We start from the raw sequence: 12,827 nt of genomic DNA, 5'->3' as shown, positions 1-12,827 counted from the left end.
TACTATTATAAACTCTCCAGTTATGGCAGCTGCAACAAGACCTCCATGTATCTTAATAGCTAGAGTAATCATCAAAGATTAAAGAGGAACAGCCCTTTCAGTCTGGCAGCCTCTCTTCAACTACCTAATAGTAATGTTGAACCCAACTCACTACAATGCTGCTTAAATCCAGCAGAAGGATTCCTCAGAGTTCACTTTAACTTAAATTCCCATATTAACAAGAAAGACTACATCCCAGAGCATCTTAGACAACTGACCTTGGAAAACCTGAGCCACATTCCTAACGATGCCACAAAAATATTTACTGTTGGTAGTAAAATTGACAATCTTGCTGGCAGTGGCATTTATATCGAAACCCTTCATGCTAATTTGACTCTTTCTCATCGTAATCCTAATCATTGCTCTGTCTTCAGAAGTGAATTGATTACAATAGACCTGGGACTAGAAGCTATTCTATCCGAAAAGGCTTATGGTGACCTATGGATCTTGTCTGACAGCCGTAGTTCTCTCCACCATCTTAGTAATTTGCCTCTTGTGGGCGACAGGATCAGCTTAAATTAAAGCTCATTTCACTTAATCATGATGTTCATTTGCAATGGGTACCTTCCCATGTGAATCTCCACGGGAATGAAATGGCCGATATTCTTGCTAAGGAGGATTGCAGGATTACAACAACTCCCCCTTCCACACTTACTTTTTTGGAGTTATATTCTCTGGAAAAATCAAAAATCTCGGAGGAGTGGAAAATACCCTCAACCCATAATTGGTACAAGGGATCAAAACCGGGTTTGTCCCTTGACCTACCGTGTGACAGACGTACCCGGACTGTTCTAACAAGGCTTGCCAGCTGTCACATCAAGTGCCTCACTTTCAACGAGGGCAGGAAAACCTTCGTCACCTGCACCAAGTGCCAAATTCATCAGGCTTCTCCTGAGCACCTCTTGGATTGCATGGGACTCTCTAAGGAGGATCTCTTTAGCAATCCTCTCCTAGTCTTCGACTTCCTTTCAGTCAACGAACTCGTGGATCTTGTCTGACTCCGTCAGACAGTGAGGATAAGCAACAACAACATATAAACCTAATTTTAGCCTAAAAATAAGTAGTGAATAATTAGTCTTGACCATGTTCATTTTAATTAATGTTAAGGCCTAATAAATATTATTTTATAATCAAAACCTGCATTATATTCTAATAATCTGAGAAAAAAGCTTTCAAATGAAAGAAACTACAATAAATGTCAATTTTTAAACTTCATATAACAGAAAAGATATCAGTTGGATTGAATTTAGTTTTCAGTTTTTAAGGTAGTTTGACAAACTAATATCTAATTTCTGCCAATAGATTCAAGTAATTTTTGTAATACACATTTGCAATTGCTATCTAAAATATTGAAGTTCCATGGGTTATCAATATTTTTAATTAAAAAAATTAAAATGTGTAAAAGTATTAATGTTTTTAAATTTTTCTATTGAACAAAACTTAATCGAATTTATTAAATAAAAGCTGAAAATGGGAAAATGTGTAAATAAATTAAATATTTTACAAAATAAATCTAATTTAATAAATAAATAATCGAGTTAGTAACTAATCCACAATCGTAACACAATTAACTAAATAGTGGCATGTCCATAATAAATCTACTACTAGCTGTCACACTAGCCTTGTGGTCTTATTTGTTCGATTAAGTTTCTGATTGGTTATAAAAAAGAAGGCAAATTGAAAGTGGCAATTAATGTATGTTATAAGCTTCTTAATAAGCGGCATAATATCTGCTAATATTTGAAACAATGAATAAAAATAGTTTGAAGTAGCAACTAAAAAGCAATTTAAGAATATACATTTCATCGTTAAAATTTCGTTTTTTATATCGCTACCAAACAATAAAGATGGTTGTAATGGAATTGCAGTAAATGTCCAACTATCACGAGAACTCTTCTCTATTGAATTTCTAGTGTTATCTGCTGTTATGGAAACTAGAATAAAACAATTAGAAATGGGAGAAAATTGCTCGAAACCTTTTAAATTTCTAAGATATTCAAATCGGACATTTTTTATTAATTGCCAAATATGATTCACTACAAAATTAAGAAAAGAGATATTTTAATTTTTCTCTAGCATGCTCAGTATAAAAAAACTATTTTGATTATTCATATCTTGCGTGGTTTTAAACGAATTTTTCTCAAATTTTAAAGCAAGAATTTTGAAATTTATTTTAAATTGTTCTAGAAATTTTATTGAATTTTATTGAATTTTTCGAAGTTATAGCATTTTTTTTTTATAAAAACGTCTCCATTAATATTTAAGCTAGGTTTACGAACTTTTGTGCAATTATTGCATATAGTAAACAAAATTACTGTCACAAGTTGGAAATTTATTGCTTCATTTTTGGCAAAGGGTGTTCAAAATATTATTTTCCGTTTGTACTTTATAGTCGATGCCTCAAAAGTCTAAATGCTTTAAACATCATTGATATGTATGAGCATTATCTAAACACTTCTGAAGTTATACAATAATTCGTTTGGCCTTTCTAGAGAACAAATGTCTTAGTATAGAGATGTTATCATTATTTTGCCCACCTCCTGTAGCTTCGTAACCACAGTTTTCATCAACATGTGAGTATGGTCCTGGTGTATTGAGTTTTCCTGATAGCCTAACAGTTCACAGTTAACACAGTTTTTCAAATCTGCAAAAATTAAAAGAGAAATTTTGAGTCATAAATAATATGAAAACTCCATTGCCTGTCAAAGAAGCTTTGAAACACAATGCATAAAATATTTTAAATCTTAAAATAAAATGGATTATTTTAGTTTAAGTGGATTATTTTAATTTAAAAAATCATGAAACCGTCAACAAAAATTATCAATTTTTTTAAATGAACATTTGAATTTCAAAAATATTCAAAAATCGATAGTTAAAATATACATTTATAAATTAAAATAGAAATAGAGATTTAAAATTTAAATTTTTCAACTGGTTAATAGAACTTACGTTTGAATTAATAAACATTCGAAAAAATATTTTGGCATGTAAAAGTTTAGTTTGGGTACAAACTTTAAAAGTTATGAGATTTTTTGAGCCCTGCAGGTCAATAAATAAACCATTATTCATACGTAAAATAATGTGAGATCTCTGATTGTCTGCGCATCCTGAGTGCTTCGAGTTAAAAATTTTATTTTGCAAATGAAAAGTATTACAGGACGGTAGATGATGGCTAAATATATATTCTATAGTTTTCCATATTCTATATAGTTTTCTCGAAATCCTGATTTTTAACTTTTTATTTTAAGTATAAAATGTATCAAGCGAAATTTTGGGATTTTTGTTCAATCCAAAACATTTTAATTTCTTTACTTCATTCCATCCACGCTTTTTTTTGTAAACTAAGAATTTCATTCTTCCTTTCCATAGGTAACAACTTTTCGATTTTACCCTCGCTTCAAAGAATCTATTTCAGATGAACATTAAATCTATTTTTTTTCTCCCATTTAAAATATGAACATCCCATGAAATATGTATCATCAATATATTATGAAAATACATTATTCATCAGATGATTTATTATGATTTTATAATATAACTTCAACTTAGAGTCCTCCTAACGAAAATTTCAACTATTCTATTAATTACGTCCAGCTATGACGTGATATTAAGATCTCTGTGCTCGTTTACTGTTTCACTTCCATTGCACACATCTGCGTGTTCAACACAAGAAACATGTTATAAATCCACTTATATTTGAAGAATGAATAGCACAAATTAGAGAAATACTACGACTGCTAAGAAAAAATTCGATCTAATACCAAAGAATAGGGTACGAAAACTAGCTTTCATAGGCATACTGTAATTACAAGCATTTAACAAATTGAAGAACAGATCGCATAACAATAGAAAAAGACATAATAAATATACAAAAAGGTTTACCATCAAATGATTGAAGCGGTTAAAGAGGTCTTCATTTTATAATACTAGTATGAAAATTTTAAAAATGTGTTTAGTTAGTTTTATCTTCTTTATGACAATATTAGAAAAGGACACTCAGAAATCGAATCATCAGTCAAATAAATGCCTATAAACGTTTAGTTGTCGACATACTGATTACGTTTACTGCAGCTTGAAATAAAATATTTCTAATTCAAAGATAAAGCAGACTAACTTTTTTTATTTTTAGGAAGTTTGATCCAGTGTTTTTGAAATATATTTCGTAGTTTTTCTTAAGCAAACTCAGTGTTAAAAAAACCTAGAATATCATTGATATTCTTTGAAAAAATATTTTTCCTTGAGAATGGCACTGAGTCGCACTGAATAACTGTACTGAAAGCTGAAAAGTGGAAAGTGGAAATATGAGGTTCTGCTTCAATCACCATGTTTGCCGAGTTTTCCATGTTTCAATCAATGTTTTCCATGTTTCCGTGTTCACCATTCTTGCTCTCGACTTGTGAATAATGCTACTTTAAACACATAAACTTCTTTTTTGAGAACAGCGATTTGTTGAACAAAAGTCTTCATTTTTTAATACAAAATCAAAGATATAATTTGCAACTCAGAAGAGTTTAATAAATTGCTTGATTTTTAATAATAGATTTATTTTATTAATAGATATTATTTAAACAATGGAAAAAGAATTAAAAATAATTCTAAGAAGCCTTTAATAGGATGCTCCAACATTTTATCAAATAATTTGTCAGAGAAATAATTTAAAACCTATGCACCGAATAAAGTCAAAATTATCATAAAATTTCATAGTTAATTAGTTTGAAACCCATACAAAAAATTAAGCAGGTATTATCAGAAAATTTATCAATGAATTAGTTTAGAACTAATGCACCCAATACAAGAAAAATTATCCGAAAATTTTACATGAAAATAATTTAAAATCTCTGACAGAAAATTGGTATAAAATTTGATTGAGAAATTTAATTATGCATCAAATAATGACAAAATTATCAGAAAATATGACAGTAAACTAATTTAAAACCAATCCAACAAAAGAAATTAGAATTATCAGAAAATTTATCAATGAAATAATTTAAAACTTATGCATCAAATTAAGTGCAAAATATCATAAAATTTGTCAGTGAATTAGTTTAAAATCAAGACAGCAAATGAAGTGAAAATTATCGAAAAATTTAACAGAGAAATGATTTAAAACCTCTACACCGAATAAAGTCAAAATTATAAAGAAATTTGACAGCGAAGTAGTTTAAAACCAATTTACCAAATAAAATACAAATTATCCGAAAACTTGACCGAGAAATAATCTGAAACGCTCTACACCAAAAATTATTTCGAAAATAGACACCAAAATATATGTAACTAATAGGTTTGGATGACTTAAGGAAAAGCTACTTTCAATTAAATAATTAAGTTTGTACTGACTAGGTAATATTATTCATTCAAATGAATGAAACATTTTTTGAAATTATAGGAATGTAATAACCTCATTCTAGCAACATAATACTAAATGATTATTAAAACTGCGAGCATTCTCAAAACATCTAATCATTAAAAAACGCAAAAGTTAGAAAGGCCAGAGAAATTTAAAATTGAGATTTTAAGCAGAGCAATTACAAAATAAGATAATAGCAAAAAAGAAGTGAAATAATTGTCTCGTTGGAGGAGGATAAAAGCTTTCACCGAAGGACTTTCCATAATCCTCGTTTCAGCTACATAATTTTCTATTTATCAAATATTTTTCCCACTCAAATAAATTGTTGGCGTTCAAGAAAATCCGATTACAGTACTTGTTAACCGACTGAGAAAAGGACAAAATTTATCAAAAGACATTTTCTTGAAACATTTGGATTAAATTGAAGCAATAATCTTCACTTAATTATACTAAAAGTTGAGAATTAATCAAGTTTGCATGTACTTCCTAAATAAATTATTTTCCCGCTATAGTTCTTATTAATATTTGGTAGAAACGGTAATTTATTCTATTCTTCGTGGTCGTTTTAAATGATTTAAGTATAATAACTTGTAAATCCTTGCTAACAATTTTTTATTATATTGCTTTTTAATTTCAATAAGTTATATAGATCCCTTTAAATTTTAAATAGAGCGGAATTATTCCAAAAGTTGAGGATTAATAATGTTTTTGCATAATTCATAAAAATTAATTTAATTCCTTAATTATTCAAATTGACTTAATTAAAAATTACTTAATTATTCATTTAATTTATTTAATTACTTAATCTCCTAAAAAATTATTTATAATGAATTTTAAGTTTTTCTTCTTTAGTTTTTTTATTAATATTTGGTAGAAACGTGTAATGAAATTTATTCTTTTACGTCTTTTAAAATGACTAAGGTATGGAGTATAACAACTTGAAAGTTCTTCCTAACCACATAAATAGCTTATTTATATTGCTTTTTTCATTTCAATAAACTTTTACATTTTAAATATCGTATAATTATTCCTAAAGTTGAGGAATAATCATGTTATTATATAGTTCCTAAAGGAATTATTTAAGTTTTCCTGCTTTAGTTTTTCATTAATATTTGATAATTTAATAATGACAAATGTATGGCGTATAACAACTTGAAAGACAACCATATAAATAGTTTATTTATATTGCTGTTTTATTTCAGCAAATTATCCTGATCACTTTAAATTTTTAAAATCGCATGATTATTCCAAAAGTTGAGGATTAATCACGCTTTTGCATAGTTCTTGTTCCCTGTCTTAGCTTATAAGAAACTTCATAGCAAGTCTGCTTTGTAATAAGTTGCTTAAGATTTGTTAAGCTTGATTGCATTGATAATAAACAAGACATTGTTTAAAGTGTTGTGATATTTATTTTCGTATTTATTGGTTTTTGTGAAATTAACTTTATTTTTCAAATCATTTGATACTGTAATACAGAAAAATCATTAATATTTTGTCGAAACGTAGCGCACTGGAATTTATTTTACTTTTCGTCGTCTTTTAAAGTGGTAGGGGTATAGTAATTTGAAAGTCCTTACTAATCAAATAAATAATTTAATTATATTATTCATTCATTTTAAAAATTTATCTAGATTACTTTAATAAATTCCAAATATCACATAATTATACCAAAGCTTGCGATTAATCTTGTTTTTTCCTAGTTCATAATTAAATTATTCCTTTAAGTTTTCCTGCTTTATTTTTTTATAAATATTTGGTCGAAACATGTACTAGAATTTATTTTATTCCTTGTCGTGTTTTAAAATGACTAAAGTGTGGGAAATAGCCGTTTGTAAGTCCTTACTAATCAAATAAATAGTTTAATTGTACTCAAATAAAAAACAATATTTGGTCGAAACGTGTACTGGAATTTGTTTTCTTCTTTGTCGTGTTTTAAAATGACTAAGGTATGGGAAACAGTCATTTGTAAGTCCTTACTAATCAAATAAATAGTTTAATTGTACTAAAATAAATAATAATTTATCTAAATTACTTTAATAAATTTTAAATACTACAAGAATATAACAAAGCTTGAGGATTAAATCCAGTTCTCGATACTTTCAAAATAATATTTTTAAGATTTTCCTCTATAGTTTTTATTAATATTTGTTATAAACAAGTCAAATTTTCCCTCTTTTAAAATGGACTACTGTAAGCAGTCCATGCCAATCATAAGACTATAGAAATAGGTTATTTATATTATTTAGTTGTTTTACCAATTTATTTAGATGACTTTAATAAATTTTTAATAACACTTAATTATACCAATGTTTGAGGATTTATAGTATTTCGTATATTTCCGTAATATTTTTTTTAAACATTTCTCTCTGTAATTTTATTAATATTCGGTAGTGTAAATTATTCTAGTTTCTGTATCTTTTAAAATGACTAAGGGATGAGATATTACAGTCTATGCTAATCATGAAATTATATAAATAGTTTATTTATATTGCTTATTTTTAACTATTTATCTATATTCTTTGTAGATATTTTAAATATTATTTAAAAACTGAATTGCATAAGATTAAAATAAAAATCTTTTAAGAAAAAAGAATTGTTTTGATTTAAATTTGAGTTATTTAATTTGTATTACAAAATACTTGATATAAAATTTTTTAAAAAGTTCTTTGCGAAATCATTTAATTGAAAGATTGAACTATTCTGCTTGAATAAAACATATAAGAATCAAAAGCAATTTATCATTTTATTCATAACTGTAATAATAACTCCTGACTATATTTATAATGATGATAGTCACGAATATATCACGTTACGTATACTTGTATTGCAATTCTGTTTCTTTTATTAGATCAACAATGTTTCCTCCAATTCATGTTTTTTGATGAGTTAATTATTTTTCTTCTTTTTTTTTGAAAAAAACAGCTAAGCAAAAATACAGTGTCTTCATCGTTTTTAGTATTTCGATTTTTCTGGAGAATTGTTTGAATGTTCGGTTGTGCTTGTGTATTTTTGTGAAATGCCTTTAAAATAGTTATATGCCGTATTTAAGGTAATCCTTAATTAATAAGGAGCATTCTCTTAGTCGACTTGATGCTTGAAACATTAATGCAGATCAAATTAGGCGTTAAGAATAAAATTTATTGCCAACTATTTTTTTTAAAATGATAATATAGGAGGTAAAATAAAGTAGATGTGCGAAATATTTTTTAAAAAGAAAAAATGAAATATAATCTAGTGTTATTTCGAAGCCAAGCATAGTTAATTTGTGAATTTATAATTTTGATCCTCACCTATAAATGCGAATAGATATAAACACTCTAGAAATATCCACTGACACTATTTAAGGAATATGAAGCTAACCATTCGGTGAGGTGGGTAAAGTCTTAGCATTGTGCGGTTTTGACCGGGGCTCAATTATCCGTGATTAAGGTTAAGTGTTTGATTGGATTCTCCGATAATGACCAGGTAGTTCAGAATCCTCTCTGATGAGATGTGACCTGTGGTTTCAGAAGTAGAAAAGTCCACCCGCAGTTAAAGGGTTAAAGCTCATAGAGTGGAGCCCAGATGCTACCTTTTGCTCTCCAGTATAAATTGAGGTGGTACAGTACGCGCATGTACAAGGCAGTTTTATTTCTGATTCATCATTAAGCTCAAATCCTAAACAGCTGTCAACAGCTCATTAGAGCAGCTCTGGTGAAGCCTTAACAGCAAAGCTTAATTGGAACAAGAAGTCCTACATGTTACGTAATGGTTCGTATTTAACAGTTTTGTTCAGTTCCATGAGCATAACTCAATTTTTTTTCAATTAAATCCTTAAAATGTTGTCATGTCCTTGAATTATAACGGGGATCGTTAACAAGAATTGTTTAAAGAAAATTCTATTCAATTTAAGTTGCGTCATTAAAGTATTATTTGTCTATAATAAATTAAGCATTACCAAATCAGTTATATTCAGTTATATTTTTAAAAAAACGAAAACTAGTCAAAAAGATATTGGTTCTTTAATTTTTTTTCTTACTGCTGAACTAAGATAAACTGATTAAGAAGTGTTTTTTCAGGAATTGTTGATAAGGATTTGCCTAATGATTATCGGAATTTTTAAAGAGAAAAAAAAATGTAGCAGATTTGAACATGATAAATTGAGTAACAATCATGACATTATTTATAAAGCTTTCCTTTTAAAAAGTTAAATTTATGAGTTAATAAATAATATCAAACTTACATAAAAATTGGTTTTGTTTGGAATGAGTAAAAATACTAAATAATATGGCACCAGACATGGCATTTTTATTCGTATTTGACTAAAAACGTAATAACTAAAAGCATTTTCAGATACAGAAATAATAAAAGGAGCAGTAAGAAAAGCATTTATATAGCATAGAAGAAGTATATGCACTTCTAGAAGTACATGTACATGTACACAACATTTTTTGAAGCAAACTCTCAAAAAAAAAAAAAAAAAAAGGAAGTAAATAAATGAATTTCGATTCCAAATGACACCGAATATTGAAAATAATCCAGTAGTATAATATTTCTTGTTACAAGTAATTTTAATGACTTATTCTCTTTAATAGTAGTAGTATTTTATTTACCTACACTAGAACTGCACAAAGGGCTATTGGCGACAGTCTTAAAAACATCCCTGGGGATAATCTGAAGATCACAATTTTGATACTCTACTGAGGGGATAGCCCCCTTTTTGATAGCTCGACGACCTTTGGTAGAAGTCGATTACGGTCGAGCAGTTTAACAAGAACAGATGCCGCAAACCTTTTGTCAGACTGTTCAAAGTGATCAGCCAATGACCGGTAATAATGATGCAGTAATCTAATAGGAACTGTGTCTCATGATCAGTCCACTGCGGGATCCCTGTCATAAATGACCAAAAAAAGTATTAAAATAGTGGGATACTACTTCAAGTGAAACAAGTTAATATCTTGTTTTAAAAAAATCATTCAAATCACAGGATCAATATATGAAGAGAATAATGGGTAAATTGTGGTAAAAAATTGATCATATTATGTCTTAATGAAAGTTTTTTTTAAATGTTTTTGCACCAGTTAAGCGTGTTTTAAAGAAGTGGTAAACTCTACAGTTATCTTTATTTTTGTTAATTTAAATATTTAAATTTTCATTTTAATTCCACTGAACATTAAAATATGGTAACAGTTAATATTTCACGATAGTGAGGAAAAAAATCCTTTATAAAATTATGAAGATTAAATACTTTTTTATCAGTGTTTTGAATTTATTAATAGAGTTATTACGACGATGAACAACACAGAAAAAATATGAGCAGTTTCTTTATATTTTTTAACAATCAGCATTGGAAAAGAATATATATATATATATATATATATATATATATATATATATATATATATATATATATATATATATATATATATATATATATATATATATATATATATATATATATATATATATATATATATATATATATATATATATATATATATATATATATATATATTTCACAGACACCCTGGAGCAACTTTTACAAAGGAACCCTGTAAACCCTCACTCCCATCCAGATGCTATTTGTGCTAGACTTAGTAATTATACTCTGGATAGTGCTAAAATTGCTATTCCTAGGGGAAGAGTCAAGATATACAGTAGTTTTGGGAGCGAAGAACTCCAACAACTAAAAGATAAACGTGATCGCCTACGAAGGAAAGCAGAGATCACTGGTAGGGTTCCAGATGTTATAAATTGGAGAAAGCAAGCAGCTATATTTAACAAGGCCATTATAACTGCAAAAAGAAACAGTTTTAATGTTTTCATCTCTGAAATTAATTTCCAAAAAGATAGCTTGAAAACTTACAAATTTCTATCTCAATTGAAAAACCAATCCCCTCAATATGCTAAACGCCCATTTCTTGTTGATGGAAAAGTTATATCTTCAGATACTAAAGTTGCCCACTGTTTCTTGAAACACTTTACCGGGGCAAATCGTAAAGGTGCATTCGCAAGAAAAATGTCCAGAGTGTTTAATCGCAGACTTGGTTGTGTCCAGAGTGGCTCTTCTAATCTCCCGGTGAGCGAAACGAATATTTTTTGTGCTCCATTCTCCCAACACGAACTAAATATGGCCCTGTTTAGATTGAAAAATAGCAAATCTCCCGGGGTTGATAGCATCCACTCCGAATTTTTAAGGCACATGGGTCAAACTGCTAAAGCCAACCTTCTTGCATTTTTTAACATAGTCTGGAATTCTGGCCGTGTACCTTCATTGTGGCGTAAAGCTATAGTCATTCCGGTCCACAACAAAGGAAAAAACGCGGAAGATTCACGTAATTATAGACCAATATCATTGACGAGCCTTATGTGTAAAACAATGGAAAGAATGATTTACAACAGACTCAATTGGTACCTGGAGTCTCATTCCTTGCTTGCCGAAGAACAGGCTGGTTTTCGATGGTCAAGATCAACTTCGCATCATGCAACTCTTTTTAGCCAAGCTATTAAAGACGTTTTGGATTCAAGGCAAGTCCTTACAGCAATTGCTGTCGATTTGAAATCAGCATATGACAAAGTTTGGAAAGAAAATCTCCTACTCAAACTTTACCATATGGGAATAACTGGACACATGCTAAACTGGATCAAGAGTCTCATAGGTGAGCGCCTCTGCAGAGTCAGATACGGAACAAAACTTTCAAAATATGGCCTTCTTCAGACTGGACTCCCTCAGGGAGCAGTCTTAAGCTGTATTCTTTTTAACATATATATCAACGACCTTGTCCAGAAGTTAAAATCTGTCCCTGGTATCAAATGTCTACTCTATGCCGATGACCTCCTCATTTGGACTGAGACCCCAAAGAGAAGGTCTTCCTTCCTGACTGAAAAAGTACTAAATCAAGCCCTTATTCACCTCGAGGAATGGTGTTTGAAAAACAATATGAAAGTTAATGTTGAAAAAACTTGTTATGAAAGTTTCTCTCTTTCCCATAATAAATTAGATCTCTTATTGGTTTATGGAGGTGAAAACATCCAAACAACAGACAGTTTTACTTACCTAGGTGTGATATTTGATCGTAAGCTCTCCTGGAGGCTTCATTCGAAAAACATAATTGACAAAGCTTTAAGTAGACTTTCCATCTTAAAGCGTCTGGCAGGCTGTAGATGGCGTTGCTCTAGATCAACTCTCAACACAACCTATAAAACATTTGTTACACACTGCTGTGAACCCTTAATTAGTGCTCCAAGTCAGGTTCGCAGATCTCTTAAGGTTTTTCATAATCAAGCATTTCGCTTGATCACTGGAACTGTTAAATCCACCCCAATAGACGCTATGCTCCTTTGCACTGGAGTTTGGCTGATGGAAAAAATAATTGAGGAAAAGGCTTTGATACTCTGGGAAAAAATATTACGGACTCCTGGGTATCTTTCTCTTTGGAACCTAGAGAGCCCCAGGCAGCGC

At 29.4% G+C, this 12,827-nt stretch overlaps 1 protein-coding gene across 2 annotated transcripts in view; it reads left to right on the top strand.

Annotated features, from left to right (window-relative positions):
* Positions 1–12,827, top strand: part of LOC107446622 (transient receptor potential-gamma protein-like) — a 341,741-nt gene that overhangs the window by 253,161 nt on the left and 75,753 nt on the right. The window lies entirely within an intron of this gene.

Source organism: Parasteatoda tepidariorum, chromosome 11 (genome assembly GCF_982258835.1).
Source record: "Parasteatoda tepidariorum strain Cologne lab strain chromosome 11, Ptep-v5.0, whole genome shotgun sequence".
Taxonomy (NCBI): Eukaryota; Metazoa; Arthropoda; class Arachnida; order Araneae; family Theridiidae; genus Parasteatoda; species Parasteatoda tepidariorum.
The sequence above is the reverse complement of the archived record's forward strand: the minus strand, read 5'-3'. Positions and strand labels throughout refer to the sequence as shown.